At 36.0% G+C, this 20,072-nt stretch overlaps 1 protein-coding gene across 1 annotated transcript in view; it reads right to left on the reverse strand.

The window, feature by feature from the left end:
* LOC114354501 (uncharacterized) overlaps positions 1-20,072 on the reverse strand; it is a 98,121-nt gene that overhangs the window by 70,407 nt on the left and 7,642 nt on the right. The window contains exon 2 of the mRNA XM_028306901.1: positions 475-532. The gene's annotated coding sequence lies outside the window, so the exon portion shown is untranslated. The remainder of the gene's footprint in view (positions 1-474; positions 533-20,072) is intronic.

The following is a 20,072-nucleotide window of genomic DNA, read 5'->3' on the forward strand; positions in this document are numbered from 1 at the left end:
TAATACCTAACTTATAAAACGTGGACAAGATGTTAAAAGGTTTAGTTTCTAAGATTATGAGATTAAAAGCGAAAGCGAAAAGACAAGTTTTTAGGTAAGTAACTTGAAATAAATCTCGCTTTAAACTTGTACGAGACGACGAAAGTTAACAACCTGAAAATAATGTACAATACGCCAGCCACGTTTATTGTACTTACAGACGTAACATGAAGTTGGTTCGTTTAAGAGAAACTAAGGAGACCAAGTTTTAAAAGAATGTAGCTGGAATTAACAGTTTGTGTAAGAAAAACCAGCCAAGTGGGAATTGTAATTGCGTAGATTTATTATTGTACAGTTATTATGTATAAATATTTTTTTTATTCCAGATTAGTTTCAGGATGACATTTGATTTTATATCTCATTAATACTAACCCTAAAATTGCTTTTGTAGCCATGAAACATTATGAAACCTTATAAAAACAGTAATAGAAGTACCTAGATATGATTTTCCTTAAATTGCTGTTTATGTTGATTGATCACACTGGCCCATAATCTGAAACAATTATAAAATACTTTAAGCATAATTAGAAAATAAAATTAACATATTAACATCTCATTTTATTTCAATAGGCAATTATAAAAAGTAAATATTATATCAAACGTTTTATTTATATGTATCAGTTTTATTGTATCTAAGTGTGTTATCCGTATAAAGGCGAACTAAAAGCAATAAACTCAGACGTGGCCGCCAAGTGGAGGTTTAATCTCCCTTTATAATTTGACAAGGGTTCCCTTAGTTTCAATTTTATACTTATTCAAGGAATTAACTATGATAAGAGCTTTCGATTTACCTTTATTATTGTGCTTTATAAAATATTTAGGCTGAGTTGCATCACCTATCTTTGACTGTAACTATAACGATAACCGGTGGTTTTTGTATGGAGTTTGGATTTTTGACTTTGTCAAAGTTGAAGTATTTAAGATAGTGCAACTCAGCCTTAATATTCAAGTAAGCGAGCAATAACTGTCTATTTATTAGAAATACATGAAAAAAGAAAGTAGGCTTTAATTATAATACATGCTTACTTCGCCTGTTCAATAATATTTACAAGAATCGGTTGATTGAATTCGATATTGGATGTTTCATAGAAATTGGTTTGTAATCGAATGTGTCCATTATTGAAATTCGTCTTGATATGTTCACACACACGACTGCACTTTCCAATCCCGATTATTCGCACGGCCTAAAGGGATTCAATTTTGACGGATCAGCATACCCAAACATTCGCTTTTAACTTTTAGTCGGGGTAAAAAGAGCAAAGGTGTAACAGGCGCATATTGAGTGTACAGAAACAAATTAGCATTTCACAGACGTGTGACAAAATGCCGGCACTCTGTCGACTTAATGAACTCGGAACATCGTCATTAAACGGCTTTACGCGGATGTAAACGTTCCTTAGATGGGTTCCTTTGCCTAAATTTAGCAATTAGGGGTGCACTCCAGGTGCTGGTATTGATTGAGGGGATCCCGTGCACTGAGCTCCCCGGAGGATGTTAGTTTAGAATTCGTTAAACCTCGGAGCACAAACTAATAGTTTGTGGTGGTCTGATGAGTTGTTTATAGATTTCTGAACATTAATTTTGTATATAGCGATGCAACTGCTTGTTTGAACTTTAATAATTTTAATACGCTGCTTTATGATGGGATAAATGCTTTGTGTAAATGTACACTTAAGTTTTCACTTCGAATTGTTTAGCTGTGCAGTTCAGAGAACGACTGTAAAATTCTATTTTCTTTCTGTAATTTCAATTCAAACAAGCAGGTACAGAAGAGGTCGTTGTATTAAATATTTTATCCAGGTTCATGACCCAGGTGTAAGTTAGTGAAGTGAAATACCTACAGTTAGGTTCTAACAAACAAACTTAAAGGTTACTCTATAAAAAGTAACGACAACTCGAAAAAGATGCTTAGCTTATTTACGTGCGAGCGGGCTGTATTTTTCTGAAAACAATTAGGTTTTTATAACAATCTTTTATGGATGATACTAGTGCGTGCATTGAAAGTTACACCACAGAATAATAATAAGTACCTACTACGTACAGAAGTTTTACTTCGCGAAGGTATTTAAAAAAAAATATGCTCAATGTCATTAACAATATGGTGTAATTTAGCCTGTCTCAAGAGTCAAGCACCATTTTGTTGCCAAACGTCAGTGATCGGCACTGCGCCGAAGCTATAGGGCTGACTTCGGTAAAATGATGTGACGTGAGGTGCCAAACTGCGGAAAATGGCGGAGGAAATACATGATTTAGAATGAATAATATTAACTACTTATTTACCTCTCAGTGTCTTGAGGCAACTTAAAAAAGTACATTCTGTGTTTTTATTATCATTTAGGCAGTTAAATACTGCACTAGGGCATGAATATCGGAATCTCGGAATCTCGTAATATCGGAATCTCGGACTGCGAGATCCGATATTTCAATTCCGATATTGAGCGACCCAATATCGTAATATCGGAATCAGATAAAAGTTTTAATTGAGATTTTAAACAAAGCGTTTAAACTCGCCACAACCTGCCACAAAGCCCAAAGTACATGATTGGCAACGACCAATGATTTTCTCATGTCTCTCACCATCACTTTTTGTTCCACTGCAAATATTTTAATATCTTTACTATTTATGGTTAATTTAACTTGTTCTAGATCAATTTTAGCATTTGCCATGGGTACTTGGTCAACAAAGAACAGTGTCTCAACTCCCTTTCAAACATTAATTTTACTGGACTATGGACCGTCAGTTCTGCGTACTATGTGCCCTGCCCATTGCCACTTCAGCTTGCTAATCCGTCGGACTACGTCAGCGACCTTAGTTAGTTTACAGAGCTCCTCATTTCTGATTAGATCTCGTAAAGAAACACCAAGCTTATCCCTCTCCATAGCACGTCGTGCCCTATATTCAAAGGCCACGTTTTCGAGCCGTATATCATCACTGGTAACACACACTAATTGAAGACTTTCGTCTTCGTATTGGACGATTTACCTCTTTCTCGAAATTGCATCTAACTACCTAGCTGATCGTTTGTCCGAAATAGACATACTTACTTGTCAACAATCTCGAGAATCGAGCTCCTAACCGAAACTGGGTAAGGAGCAACATGGACATTCGACATAAGCTTCGTTTTTTCCATATTCATCCGAAGGCCTACCTGTTGGGATACTCGATTAAGGTCTTCAAGCATTGTGATATGATAAGGTCTTCCAATGGTTCTGCTTTAGTACGCAAAACAGACGGACGATGAGGCAGAAGGTTCTGAAGTGGAGGCCCGTACCGGAAAGCGCAGCGTAGGACTCATAACCACAAGGTGGACCGACGACCTCATAAAGGTAGCAGGAAGGCACTGGATGCAGACCGCCACCAACCGGCCATTGTGAAAATCAGCGTCGAAGCCTGTGTTCAGCAGTGGACGTCCTATGGCTGACATGATGATGATGATGATGATGGCTCGTGGTTTTGTGAGTTGTACATCGATAATCAAAAAGGAACAAATGCTTGTAGCATTTTCAAGTTTTTTACCACTCTCTACAATTTTTGTAACACGTGATTTGAATGACTCTAAAATTCGTTCCGCCAACATAAAACAGGGTAATAATAATGAAGGAGTAAAAGTTTGTTTGATACCTGTGGTTTTACAAAAACACTTTAATTATTTGCTAGTCCATATAGGCTCATTATCAGTAACCATTTATTATCAGGTGATCCGTCTGGTCGTTTGCCTCTTGTCATATAAAAAACCAAATGCAATGGATACCCATAACGTAAAAATGGTTTTAAAATACTTCAATTTTATGAAGTGCTGTTTTGTACCAAATAAAATATTTTGATTAAAATCATTATTTTATTGTAAACAATCCAGAATTCTTACGAATATAACCAAATATTAATTTTATAACACATGAACTCAATTCCGATATTAATATCGGAATTCCGATATTGAGATCTAATATCGGAATCCAATATCGGAATTGAAAACCTTCCGATATTACATGCCCTATACTGCACGTATTTAGTACACCATTTTCTTTATTTTCTTCCATCATACACAAGAATACGCGTGCGTGAATCAATGTTCGGTCGTATGTGAGGCCTTGTCGAATAGTATCCTGTAGGTGGGCCATCGTGCGTGTTTTGTTTTCGATGTAAACTCGCGGAGATGAACAGGCCTGGTTACACCTACTTAGTGCTTGACTGGCAGAAAAGGCTGTCAGACATAACAAGCTCCAAATCACATAACTTCTAAAAAATTTGAATTTTGTTTGTATTTCCGAAATATTTCGTATTTGATATTTATGGGCGTATAAATAAACTTCGCTAACAATGCTTCGAACAAAACATAGCACACAAAGTCAGTGAAATAAGGATATGAATAAATCATGTGTAAGTGACGCGCGCGTCGAATACTGATGTAAAATATAAATAGCGAAAAGTGTGTCGTGACATGGAGGCAGTGTTCGTGAAATATTCGATATATGTCACGCGGCCATTCCCAATCTACGGACTGTCGATACCGGAAAAACGACAGAATTTGGGTAACTGCCCGTATACATTTTTTATTCCAATTTGCGGAATGTAGGATGACACCACCCGGGACTAACGGCACAACACACCACATAATATGTATCGATAGCGCAAGGGTGTAGCGCTATCGATACATATTATGTGGTTTAAAGTACCTACACTACCTATACCCTCGGTTATTCTTGTATATAGAATGTTCGAATAAGATCTCTATTTGGTTCTAAACAATACTTGGCAACCTCGGAAGTGATATTCTGTATCGTAGCTATAAATCGTAGTTAGAAATATGAGTAGGAAACATATTATTGCGATATCCGTAAATTCCCATTAGCTTCGAACACAAATTGTCAGTAGTCTGGTTTAATGGATATAAAGTATATAATGCCATGATAAGGATATGCTATCAGAATGTCCTGACTCTGAGCCAGGATGGCTCTCCCTGGCGGCTGGCCAAATTCCTCCGATTCACATTCTGTACGACCGAGTAAAAATTTTCACGATTTATTAGCATCGAAATCTCATCTAAGAAGTAACTCAAGAAACAAATAAACTACAACTCCAGTTGAGAAGACCACTAAAAGAACCGTGAAGTTAGTGGGAAAAGTTTAAATTAATAAAGGCTAGAGTCAAAATTTATTTTAAACAAAAATACATACTGTATAAATAAGCTGGAGAAGGCGAGCACAAAGTTAAAATAAGTATTTCGACAATTCGATAAAGTTTTAAGTTGGCGTATCGTAAACTGGGCTTTCTTGGAGTGCTCTTCGCGAGTGTCTAAGCATCCTGAAGCGAGGGGAGTGGGGCTGGATATATTGATATTTCCAGAGTCCTCAAGGGTGTAGCGATCGCAGTCACTCCGCGGTTCGAGCCTCCTCGACGGCTCTACCGCCGGCTGATTGTAATCCCGCTTTGTCAGAATCCGTAGCGGAGACAGGAAGTGGTTGAGAGCCATTCAACTTTAATACGGATGTTACGCCCAATGCGCCCTCGCAAATATCTCCGTTAATATTTTATGCGTCAACGCCATGTTACATTTCAGCCGCTTTAGTCCCCCAGTAATCTATTGATCATATTACTGACGAAACAGTTCTACAGTAAATAGTGCTGTAAATTTTCTTCGTTTAACTTGTTCTGAAACTTTATAATCTTAAGAGTTGGTATTTAGAAAATTAAGTAAAGTATTTTGTAGCTTTATTGATAGACCTTTAAGAAACAATCTCGAGATTCAATTATTTTTAACTGTTCATTGTACGGGCAGCAAACATGTTTATTTTACGCAATCATAATAATATTTCAAATGGCAAACAATGTGAGTGTTTCGACAGTTTTATTGATCACTGTTCGCGGCCGAGGCCGGCTGATATATGAGCAAATGTTAAAATCCCTAACATATGAACTCCGCCACATAACCACGTTGTAATAACTACAAATGGTTTAAGCATTCGCAGGGAGATCGGATATCCAGATATCGAAAGTTTTGCTAAAAAGAAAGGCTAAGATGAACTTTTCATAAAACAATTTTAGGAAATTTAAAATCTGATCACGTTGTGTGTGACAGAGGCTGTGAAAAATGTGATTATGTTTATTGTGAAATAGTTTCCGCACTCGTCTAAGCAATCTGCATATACATATACGATATTTGCAAATAAGTAAACTGATGATGACTGCGTTGCTAAGTATTTGCATGCGCAATGTTTGAACACAGATAAAAATATAGGAACCATACTGTAAACCAGTATGTACCTACTTATTATTACATTATCACGTTTGTCAACAAACAGTGACTATGGCGTCATCCTGTAAATAACAAAAAGTTCTTCATTTTAATTTAAAATATCCGCGAATTCTACATTCTACGTCAACAACAAGGACTTTGTATTCACAGTCAAAATAAAGAAACGATGACATCATTTTAGTCAAAAAGTCACAAGACTACACTGTCTTATATTACGCCAGTGTTAAAGATGGTAGGGTTGTTTAGTATTGTTACGGACAAAAGAATCAACACGAAACAGTGAATTTTCCAGACTTAATTCAGTGCTAGTACGTGATAGTCTGGCTTATCCAACATTCAATTTATAGAGCCCAAGTTGTTGCCAAAATTTCTTTCACTGTTTATATTTTGTTTAGGTTCAATGGCACGATACGTGGAGCCTAATGGCTCTTTTGTGAAACCAGTTTTAACTAACTTATTATAACACTAATTCAGAAACCATTACGTGCTGCATTTAGTCGTTTAAAGCCACAGTAGAATACACACTGTTTGAAAATAGTATAGTTAGTCAAAATATGTAACAAAATTCGTACATATTCATTAGCTTAAGTAGTCTACACAATCTGAATTTTGAAAGTGTTGTTACGAAATCATTAAATATTGATGAAGCTATTACATATTAATTATATGGTGACACAAATTTGAACTTATAAGATAAATCACATACTACTTAGATAAAAATAAATACAGGTATTTATTTCACACTACGACCTAAAAATATTTTGCCAGTGTACTGTATGTAGCTAGGTACTAGGTAAGTAGATGATCTCAGACTGCAAAGTTTTGGACTTAAGTGATTTATGTGATGATGTATACTCTACATCTGCTTATGAACTTGCATCATCAATTTCCATGTTATCAAGTTCCAGGAAAATGATCGATCTATGCATCGGAAACTAATAACGGAAGTGGCGCTCTGTATGTGGCGTTGATGACGTCACGGGCGCAGCAGGACGCAGCTGCCGGGCCTGGGAAAGCGCCGCGCCCCCGATCTCTCACCGCCTGACATTGAACGCCAATTATTACGAACTAATAATATCCTTGGACATTTTAATAATATCAACTTACTTAACTTGACTTACTTTTTATTATTCCACAGTCAACACCACCAACGAAGTGTCAGGCGTTGCGGCTTTTGAGAAACGACTGCACAAAAATGCAGTTTCAGTGTCACTTTAATGATACCACCCTCATTAACTTTACAAGCTGTATCAGTTAAAATACTTGTACATTTTGGCTGGCCTACATTTTAACATAAAGCTCCAAAAGACCTTAATTTATGACATACTTGTACATGAATGCTTTCTCTCGAATTCGCATCGTTGCCAGGTTATAAATATTAATATTAAATTTAGAGGGCACCTTTTACCATTGTACAGATGCTTATTCACGATAATGTTATAGATGAGTGGCTTCGGATCGATACAAAGCAAGCGATGTCAATATTGTTCGTTTTTGTATGTTCGCGTGATAGAGCTCTGAGCTGCTATACTAACCTACAAGATTGAGCTTTAGTGAGTATTTTAGACTTATCAAAGACCGCGAAAAACCCAAAAATGTGTTAAATATGGAGGAGTGTCGTTCAGAATTTATATTCAAAAATACTGTGAAGTGCCGGCACAACAGTTTCATTGAAATCGCTTGGGGATTATGGAGATTGAGCCACGAAACAAAGAGGTGTCGGATATCCAGAACAGACGCCTATTGTCTGATCGGATATCTCGAGAGAGCAACAATGCCCATGAACTAAATATAGCCAATCGAAAATGTTTCTAGTATGGAAATAGAACTCCAATAAATACAAATCTAGGAAGCAATATTGCTTGGACGGTACTCTACATGCACGAAAATAAAGATTTTTTTTAAAAGCAATAATAAAATAAACTTTTGTATACAGCTTTGTTCATGCATTTGCAGTTTAAATCCCTTTGCTTGTGACACTTGAAGTGGGCTAGTGCTGTAAATAATAATGGACGCAGACTTACTTATTTGCACCTGGTATTCTAGTTGCTAGTTTTCTTATAACTTTTCAGTTAGTTAAAGCTGCAGTTAGCAGTTAATCAAATGTAAACCAGAGCTTTACGGAGGCTAAAATTACAATCTAACATTTTACCACACTATGAATAAGACAATAACATTGTCCTTTTATCAGCACAAAAATGTTTTTTAATATTCCGCGATTTCCAGGAAATAGTACCTAATACATCTTAATATTCCATATCTGCAGTCGCGGGCTTTTGTGGGCGACGTGAGCCGAGCTACCGAGCCCACAGTCACGAGCACCGAGCCTTGCGGATTTCAATTCGCTTTGTCAAAAGCTGGCTGAGACGTTGGGAATGCGTTTAGAGACAAGAGCATTCGCTGCACCGATATCTTCAACTGCATGATAGGGCTGCTAATCTGCTGGAGACGTCTAACCACAAAAGCCTGAAGCGTGTGTACAAATGGCGGCACATACAGGTCAGAAGTAGTAATAAATCCTATCATAAATGCAACAAAAAATATTGTTTGAGTGCTGCATAATGTAAAGTACCTACGAGCAATGTTACTCGTATGCAAAAAAAGTTCTGTTGTTAAAAATAACTCACCATTTAGCATACCTATCAGTTCGATTGAAAGTGTCAACAGCGGACTAAATAAACTGGGATGTTTGAAATCAAGATCATTGTTCTCTGATGACACATCAAACTGCTCTCCAAAAATACTGGTGTAATTTATGCACAGTTTGTTTTTTTTCAACACAATGCGGTTAACTAACATTATTTATTGTAGTCGTACTAAACAGTCAACTTTATTTTTCCAATGGCAGCCCTGCACTTCAAGTGGCCGCTGCGGTGTAAGCCTTTTTAACGCAACTTGGCAACAATATACGAGACAAACTTTCTTGTATTTTTCTTTTAAAGCTTGCTCTAAATAAGTAACTGTCGTTAAATTAACCGAACTAAGCGGGAGTTTCCCATTATCTAGAGTCGTTTCAGCGAGCGTATAGGACTAATTGCATTTGCTTAAGTAATAGTGCCGTGTGTCTTCGTTGTACAAGTACCTCGACGTTAAATTGAAAATGTGTATCGGACGTGGTCCGTGGTCGCGGCCATGGGTCGTCGATGAAACATTTTAAAGCGTTGCAGAGTGAACGCACGTGTAATGGTTCATTGTTTTTGTGGTAAGTGGTCTGAGATTGCACAAATTGATGCTTGTATTTGAAGTGAAAGGAATTGTTCAGTTCCAGATAATGGCTTTACTCGTTTTGTTCTGTAACAATGATGTACTCGTAGCTCGGGCAGACCTATTCACCTATGTATGCTATTTTGCACATAGGCACGTACGATACAATTGTATTGCTTGTTCCGTTTATAGAGTTAACTTTACACGTAGTAAAACAAATCCAGATTATTTATACGATGACCTCAGTCGTCACATCACAGCGAATGTCATTTCAAGGATTTTTTCAACAAACATCGAGGTTCTAAAATACACACAGTTATGATAAGCGCAAGCATTGCTTAAATGACGCATAAAAATTATATTAAGACGTTACATCATCCATAGTTCAAGGTTTTCGTTTCGATCTTTGTGTGTTTATTTTATTGAATGCATTTGAATCTTCTGCTGTCACGAATAAATCTCTGGGGACATTTCACGCGCCGCCTACTCGCGATCGTTTTCTGGATGCCTGATAGCCTGTCAATCTACTTTAGAGGATGCACTCACGATTGCGGCACTGCGGCGTCTTCAGCGATCCCATTGCTCCGGGGCGCGAGTGCTGCCGTCTAAAATCACACCTTAGTTGCATTACCATCTCCGTTTTTCCGTCGGATTTGTCGGCGGATCGATCGGGGAGGCGGCTCCGCGGCGGGCGCTTAGCGGAGTGGTTGTAAAACCAGTCTAGCGCGGCTGTCGCGTCTAGACGGCGCGTCGGGATCCCTATCGGCTGCCGTAAAATTATGTGACGCGGGCGGGCCATGCACCGTTGGAGGATGTCCGGGCAAATCCTATCTTTAGATACCTACTCACTCCATTAATTTATTGTCAAGTCGTTCATCTGACCGAAAAGCGGAAAATTTTCGACTAAAAGATACCTCACCAATTTTTCAGCAGGTTTTTGTCGTCGTTTTACAAAGTACAAACGTTTTAGGTGGGTACTACATGAAGAACATGTAGGTATCAACCTACATACATGTTTTTCACTTCTACATCGTTAATTATTACATTATAAATGTTTTCAGTAATTACGACCGCAGGAACTGTTATGTCCCGTTATTTACTACAGCGAATAACCTGCTCGGAACATGTTTTAATAAATGACATGTACCTACGTAACACTTTAAAAGGAAGTTGCATAATTGATGAAAATTACGCGTGTGATTGTTTAACTTCGAAATTAAATTATGTTTGTGATAAAATATCAGCCATTAGTGGTAAATTATGTGGTAATTACTTTTTTGTGCTTCATCGTTATAACTAACTTCACTTCGATGCATTATGAAAAGAAATCGGTGCGTTAATACTATTATATTAAGTTCATAAATACAGAGCCAAGTTTATTACCTTTTTTGCAATTAATACTTTCCAATTCAATTCTTAGCGCAATGATTTAATTAATTATTTAGCAGGAGGCGTTCGAGCGATTCACGTGTGCGCCGGGGTTTCCACATCATGCCCGCTAGTGATGTGACGATGCTTTACCTAATTTGGTATAGAATTTACCTGCTTCATAATATTTTGAAGATTTATTTAGATTATTAGAATTGTTTTTATCGAGACAATGTCGGTATTGTCCGAGTTGACAACAACTTTCATTGGCAATTTAATTTTGTTCTAAGCTTTGACTCGAAGCAAAAGTATAAACTAAGATTTATAAATTGACTGAAGCCTGACCTGACTGAATACACCTGAACAATTCTTAAGCTATTAGCTTTGTCAAGTTAATACAATAAGTTACTAGCAAAATTCTATTAGATTCAGATAAACTCAACTCCCCAGGTACAATGGCGAAAAGTGTGTAGGCGACACCATTAGGCGGGTTCGGTTTCATGCAAATAAATGTTGTTTAAAAAAGTATTATACGCTCTAGCTCAGGTAATACCCATTCACCCCGCAAGTTTCAGGGGGCCAATGCCGTAATTACCCCGCACAGTAGAGCGAGCGTGGGCGGATTGAGCAGCGCCCACAAGTTTTCTTTAGCTTTGCCATTTCGTAAGTGATATTGAATTAGGTGCGTGGGCATGTGTTGGACAAGAAGTTGCAGTACATTTCTGTTTACCTACTATTTTATGATAAATTATATAGTAGGTACTTCATTGGGAATAGTGTTGTTTCGGTGTTTTTTCGTAATATTTAGCTTAACTCCTCCGCTTAACTCCTATTATAAGTACTTGCATTTATTTTTAGAGCATAACATAAACGCTAAGTTATCCAACATAATTACGTTTTTATTTTTGATCTTTATCTTTAAGTTTCGGCTATGCAGAACCGTAAACTATTTCAAGTTTTGCGCCACTGTATGTACATTATTTATTACCAACACGAGTATTATCGTACCGCTCTATCAGACTGCATTTACAAATCTTACTCTAGATAAACAGTGCGTTGAAAAAATTAACGTCAGTGCAACAAAGGAATCTAGAACATACGGACAATGCGGTCTTTACGAAACTCGTTAGTAGTTTGAGGTGTTAGCGTCTTTTCTCTGGTGAGAGTCTCGCTAAATGGCGAAACTGCTCGACAATCTACAATGGCGCAAACGCAACTGATACAGCATGTAAAGAACAGCCGCTGCAGTCAAGGTGATGGTAGTAACCATTATGATTATGAAACCACCTTCGGCCTGATCATCACTTACCATCAGATGAGATACAGACCAAGAGCTTCCTCGTTGTGGATAAAAAATAGTCGGTCCTGCAATGGTATGTATGTTTAGATCTATATTTTTTATGACATTAAAATCCTGTATTAATTCTGACATAGTATAAAATCAATAGTCTCTAAAATCTATTCTAAAAGTTGCTCTACAACTTTAGTTTCAGCCAGCGGTGTTAAAACTAAATATCTGACAGTGACTATATACCTACTTTTCTTTTAAGCAAATAAATTACGTGGGTTGTTCTATCTCCCTACGCTGTGCTACCGAGTTGCGCCGGCGCAGTGTATCGCGGGTCATCGCGCACAACCTTTCACCGCGCCGCCTAACTCATGGGAGCCAGTGATTAATCATTCACGATTGTAAGCTTTTTAAATTGGCTACCAATCGTAAAAAGTACGTTATTATAGCTAATAATTCCGGTTCTAGTGGTAAGTGTACCTACATTTAGAATTTAAACGAGTTGCAAAAAGATCTATATCAGGTTCTCCATACTTCTCAACAATACTATGAAATGCTGTAGATGATAAACTCCATTCCGTATCAATATTCGTCCGTCTGGACTCTTCGTCAGCCTCGACATTATCTTTGGATTTAATATATGACGCAAAGATATACAATTGCCTCTCCTCACACCATTTCCAAATACGACGTGAAATTTCATTTAAATGGGTGTATTGAATCCCACCCATCCTGTTAATATAAGAGATGGCAACTGTATTATCAATTCTTAATAAAATTTCGCAATCACGCATATCATTTGCAAAACACTGCAGGCCTATGAAGGCTGCCTTTAACTCCAACAGGTTAATATGGTATTTGGACTCGGTTGAATCCCAGAAACCGTTTGACCTTTCGCCATTGCACATCACACCCCATCCGGTTAAGGATGCATCAGAGTAAATTTCTAGTGAGTATTTACCGCTGCGAATTGAATTTGTAGCCATCATTATGTGTTGTTCCCACCAAATAAGATCGCTAGTTACAACGTTTCGAAGTTTCATTTTGCAATCGTAATTGTCATTACATTTTTTTAATGCTAAATACTTTTCTCTTTCAAGAACTTTAGTATACATCCATCCATATGCTATAGCAGGACACGCAGCGGTAAGTACCCCTAGAAATTTGGCAAAATCTCTAATGATGATAATCTCCTTCTTGACAATGTCCAAAGTGAAATTTAATATTTTATTTCGTTTTTCAATAGGAATACCTATGNCTTGCTATCTGGGTAATGACGCTTTTACCCAACCACAGAAAGGTGCGCAGTGACCTCGTATTTTAATAAGGTCTCCAGTCACATGATACAACATATAGTATTTTTGTTGTTATATTTACAAGTATCATTATACTCAACCGGAAAATACTATTTATTTCAAGCTTCGGGCTTTCTTGTTTCCTTTACGTCGTTATTCTGTTCAACTAACATAATTAATACATATTGAAATAGATACTGAATAGAAAATCGATCGACCTAGAATACTGAAGTTACATACAATTCCGCTCATGTTCTATCGCCGCCGATGCATTGCTAGTACAAAGGACATCCGACAACAATGAGTTATAGCACAATACTACATTTCCGTTATAAAATATAAACTTAATTAAGTGCAAACGGCTCCTTAATTGAATTAATTTAAAACAATATTGACGTTAACGGCCAGCCTTAAACGGGACCAGGAACAAAGGAGCGTTCACGCTGTTCTATCTCTTAATTATTCCGGTGTACACCGCAAATGGACGGAAAAATGAAAGCGCGAAGATGATTAAGAATCATGAGATTAACTAATTTTTTTTCGGGAACTAATGACATACTATAGCATTTAATGATGGTCATCAAGGCCTAGTTTTATTTAGAACATTGGAACATATTATACAGATTGGATGTAAATGAATGAAAAACGAAGACCAATAAATTTTTTATTTAGTAATAAAAGTAGGAACGATAGTAGAGTGAATAAAAATTCATATACACGTACATAACGTAACCTACGGTTAACTGCGCTGTGAATCGTCGCATACTCGTAATTTAGACTTTTGGTATTTTCAGAATGTAGGTACATTAATGTTTCGTTTCATGATTCTAGCAAGCATCTTTAAAATTAACGCAACGTATTAAGTCTGTCTGAACCGGCTGTGGTTCTTGTACCTAAGTTTAGAGCTAATGGCAAGGTAGACAGTAACAGCGAAACCGAGCTAGCTCTTACGTCCAAGGTCTGTGGTTGACTCACTGCGCGTGCACGAAAGCCGGTTTGTTGGGACCTATACGTATAATTTCAGGTAATTACTGAGCACAAGTTCATTGACAACACAATTACACAGACGTACTCGTAGTAGTATGACAGGTATGAATTACCTAAGTGTAATTGTAAAAGCTTTGGTAATAATAGCAACGGAAGTTAATTAATCTATTTTTATGAATGATTTTTATGCTAAGTACAATAATTAAATTAAAAATTATATTATTGCCTACAGTATTCCAAAGGAAGTATTTATTTGACTAAATATCTATTATTTTCTTCTCGATTTAACAAATAGGTACAGCTCGAGCTTTGAATGCTCTTATACTCGTACGAGTATGACATGTACTAAAAATGTAGAGCTGAACATTTCAAAAGTAATTCAATTTCGGACATCAAACTAATAAAACATTTTTATACCATTGTAGCAAGTAATGGTAACTGAAAATAGAGTTATTAGACACCAACATTTTCTGTTTAATGATGCTCAACGTTTAACCGAAAGGTCAAGAGAAAGAAGAGAACTTGAAATATGAACAGGCGAATTACTTTTGGAAAGAAACATTGTCATAACCGTTTCGTCCAGAAATTCTTGACAAACAGCGAAGAACACGGTACGTAATGAAAATCATTGGAGTGTACGCTAAGCAATCTTTCAGCTATATTGGGCCCAAAGTTGATAAATTACACGGCCACTGCGTTTTGATTAACGATTGTAATTATTTTTCCCACTGATTGCGGTTTAGTGCCACATACGTATAGGGAATCATGTGAAATGGAGGGGAAACTAACAATATTGGTTTTATTCGTAATCCTAGATTATGTAAGTACCTACTAATTTACGAAAATGTAGAGACGATCTTTCTGCAGTTTTATGGACTTGATATACCTATCTACTGTTGTGTAACGTAGGACTAGGAAGAGAGTAAATGATAAAAAGATGACCTTGTTATTTAAAAATATATGATGTATCCTGTCCCATTTTTATTCACGCAGGTTTATACCGAACCACGTGTATCAATTCCGAGTAAAACGGCTTTTACCAAAAGTGATAGACGTATGTATTAGGATTAATATACATATGTATTTGATGTATAAATAATTCACAAAAATAGAATTATTTATACATCAATCATAATATACCGGCTTTATAATTTTGTTATTCACAAAGAGATCAACCAATAGTACCTGTTCCTTTACATACTCTACTTGTAAGCATTTAATACGCAGTATTTTTTCAGTAAAAAAATCCACCACAGAAAGAATTCATTTGAATCAAGGACATGACATACACCAACATAAAAATCTATCCGCAAGAGATGGAGCGCCATTATCTTTAGAAGAAGATGATGATGAGCCTAATCATGAACCAGGTTTATTATAACATTATTACGTTAATACTACATTTTAGGTATCATTAAAAGTTGTCATCAAAAAGTTGTCATGTTTTTTTTGCAGAAAATGCGAAAGCATCTGGAAGACCTCTGTCGGTTGGTAAGTTATTAGACTTATTACTCGTAGTATCAATCAAAATGAAATATTGTGGTCATTCTATCTTGAACGTCTTGTTCGTGGACTTATGTCCAGGTAACTAATGAATATTTTATAATCTGTCTACATTTAATCCCTATATGATTTTGTTTAGGTGATACCTTCACACCGGCGGAGTTACTTCCGATTACTCGGAAACTCATTGATAAAAGTGAGTCTTTAATGATTTATTCGTATTATTCATGTTCGTATTTTTTTACATCATGCAAATATTTCTTATTTCTAAAAAAGATAAGTTCCTGTTTATACAGTGGGTTCGATTTTTACTGAAAATACGAAGTGCTAAAAAATTACTGTGTTGTTTCGGATAGGTACCACTTTAAACCATTTCTCTGCTTACAGAGAAATAAAAGTAAAAATTATGAAAAATAATTTAATAATTCAGCACGATATGAATGAACATCATCTTCAATTTTGCTTTCATTTGGTACTTCTGGTTAACTTTTCAATAAGTACTTATATAGTAATTTGTTTCGATTATATTATAAGCTTTTCAATTGGTAATTTCTATGTAATTATTTGTAAAAATAAAAATAAAGTATTTCTTGGATATTGAAAAATATTAATAAATTATTTTGATTCGCAGTTGAAAGGCCGGGAGGTAAGTAGGTACATTATACTTTATGCTCACGGGCTCAAATCTCAAATAAAGAAACCTTGCATATATCAGCAATCGGCCTCATTACCACTTTACATCGGGTGAGATGCAGGCCAAGAGCTTCTCCCTTATGGGCAAAAAAAAACCTTATAATTTTAATTACAGAAGGAAGAGGTATTGTCAGTGCATCGAAGAGCCCCGAAGATTTGGCTGACAAATTATTTTCAGCTTTCTGTGAGTTACTGGCTTTATAAATTTGAAACGTTTTATATCACTTCTGCTAAAAATAATATCCTTTACAGTTTTCGGTTCCAAACGAATTGTGACATTAACTGGTAAGAATACCATCCCTTGAATTGTGGTAAAATAACAAGTGTTTGATTTAGGTATATGATTGTTTTTTTCTGTCAATTTAGAACAAGATATTGTCGGAATTGACGCTCTCCAGGCTTTGGCACTAAGTGGAGAAGGTAGGTACTATATGGAAAGTGTTAGTGCGTATTGAATTAGGTACCTAAGTTAAATTTTAAATACATTACGTTTCATTTTCAGTGACCTATCTCAGACAACATAAACATGTAACAGAATCAGAGCCGGCAACGGTCACGATGAGTTACAGAGGTATCGCATACGAGTATAAATGCATTTTATACATATTTGATTATAACACATCATACGAGTAAAAGGGATATTTTTTTATAGGTCAGACTATAGCTGTCCCCAGTGAACCTAAGAAAAGTAAATACCTATGTAAGTTGATGTTCCTTTCATGCACATGAATGATACTTTTTTCATCTTCAATATTAAACATATACGGTTTTCAGTGCTGAAAAAGAATGACAACAAAAAAATAGTAAAGAGATTTATTTTCCGGCGAGGAGGTAAATAATTCTTATTATCGTTAAAAGTTTTATATTGTAAAAAAAACCACTTTAACTAAAACTCATAAATATTTTTTAAGCTATTAAGCTTGCTCAAAAATTAGGCAAGAACCGTCACTTGATTGTAAAGCGAGGACGAAAATTTAATTCAGCTAATAAGGTCAGCACAAACGCAGACACAAAGAACAGAAGTACCAGCACAAGAGTACCAGTAACTGGAAATGAAGGTAAAAAGCAAAGTAAGAACATTACGGGGTAAGGCATTCGCGGCATGTTGCTGTACGATTCACTTCGCAGCTGACTATTCTGTGTGCATTCGCATTTTTTCCGCTCAAAGGGAGCTCTATTATTTCAATGAAAACGCTTTTCCGCTGTCCATCTGACACCTTGACTATAAACTCGCTAGTAGGCTTTAGGTGCGAAGCATGATTTTTTGTCTGGGTTTAGGTGCCTTTTACTTATGTTGCGTTGACGACTAATACTTTTTTAAATGAATACCACGTTCGTTACTAACTTTCTTTGCTTATAACTAATCTAGTATATCTTATTTTCAGTAACTTCTAATTCGACAAACAATAAATTTTGCCACTGGCAATATGTGTGCTCAGTTCCAAACGATTTAGACACTTGTCAACTAAAAACCGACTGTACCAAAAATACAACCGACGTTGAATGTAAGTTGCCTTCGATTTAAATCTACTTATAGCTTGTTTGTTACTTGAACCTCGAGCATATTTGCTCATTAGGATTTCAGGGCAAGAACAGAGTTTAAAAGACTCGGAAAATTGCGCTTTCCCATTTTTGTTTTTTGTTCAACGTAGGTATCTAATTTTACTCTCTTCTTTTTTAGTCCACGGAATTCCTCACAAACCAGACGAACACAGTTCATCCGTACAGCAATTTCGTAAAATGAGTATGTTTTGTTGCATGCTTTTTAGAACTTTTTTAATAGCTCTAATACTTACAATATAGTCTAATTTAAGCTTTCTTCTTTAGTGGGAATAACACTAATTGATGAGGAGGTGGAAAAAATTTGTAAGTACTAACCGATTAATTACTTACTCGAGGATTCGCGCGATCTCACTTTGTTAGAATTATTTGATTTCGTTAAATATGCCTCCAATATGGTACGTAAGTAACTCGTTCTCGTGTCAAAAATATCTCCAAGCGTTTGAACTATTAAATTTAACTATTAAACTGTATATTTAGCACTTATATTGTTATATTCAAAGTGGAAAGGCGTTACCTCAAACTAAAACCGAACCGCGGAAGACCTGGACGTACGTAGAAACTTTTTTTTTTATTAAACTAGCTTTTCTCCGTCACGTTTCCTTCCAAAATCTTACTTCATTTCTTGTATCCAGCATTCAGCTTGTCAAAACTCCTGCTTAATTTATTGTATATTTTTTAAATAAGCAACACACAGTCAGTATAGGTAAGTACCTACTGGGCCAATGCTATATTCTATTGTTGCATGAATTTCCGAATTAATAGTTTAAAACTTTGGTAGGTACCTATAACATATTTACATAAACAAATTGTATTTTCATTCAGTTGTACAGTCTCTAGCTAGATAAATGCTTGTACGTACTTACCATCAATCTTATTCTAGCGGACATGGAAAGACTGGAGTCTCTGACTGAATATTTCAACAATATTATCATGCAAACTTTTCGTAAGTAATAAATATTTATTCTGACGTCTACTTACTCGTAGTTTCGGATAAACTATACGTTTTTCGATATATTCAACGTCAATTTATTATATTTGATGGACTAAAATGATTCTCAACATTTTTTAAATATTTTTTTAATGGAATTTAGTTCTATTATTTTAAAATGTTCATCTGCATCTAGAATCAACACAACCCTACAACGACGATCATGTGGTAACTGAAGAATATCAGAATCCAGGTGACGAGAATGAAGACGGTGAACATGACGTCCAAGAGCTTGTAAGAATATATTATTACTTATTTTAAAATTCTAGTTCCACCTTAGTATGCAGTTTTGCAACCGCAAGTGGCAAATAAATCCATGGAGTTTCCAGGAGTTTCCACCTAATACTTCGTTCCTTCGTTCATTTCAGCCAAGTGACGTCCACTGGCTTAATACTTATCTGATGACAAATATTAAGTAGTATTACTCCTTTATATCTACTTGATCACAAAAGCCTTTTCCTCCAGACTCCGGCAAACTACAAATATTTTACAAATTCAATTAGCAAGCAAGTGATTTAGATTCAAATAATAAGTTAGTATTTCAGTTGTAACTTTTATTGATTTTTCAGCCTGAGGACGAAGATAGACGAAGAGGTTAGCAGCGCCGATTAGACCGGGAAAACTCTCGAATCGACAATTGTAATTATGTCTCAAGTGAATTCAGCTAAAGGTTTCTCACAATCATTATTGGTAAATAATAATTTAATTAAACGTGCCTATCTAATGTAAGTTTCAGTGAATACTGTGAATAAACGCTACAAACAAAATGTTGTTATTTGACATCTCAATAAAATCGGCCTTGCGGGTCCGAATCTAATAGAGGACAGAACTTAACGTATTGTTTATTAATATTTATATGTTACTAGCTTTCCGCCCGCGGCTTCGCCCGC

The sequence above is a fragment of the Ostrinia furnacalis genome, unplaced genomic scaffold (genome assembly GCF_004193835.3).
Source record: "Ostrinia furnacalis isolate ACB-3 unplaced genomic scaffold, ASM419383v2 OfSCF2054, whole genome shotgun sequence".
In the NCBI taxonomy this organism is placed as follows: domain Eukaryota; kingdom Metazoa; phylum Arthropoda; class Insecta; order Lepidoptera; family Crambidae; genus Ostrinia; species Ostrinia furnacalis.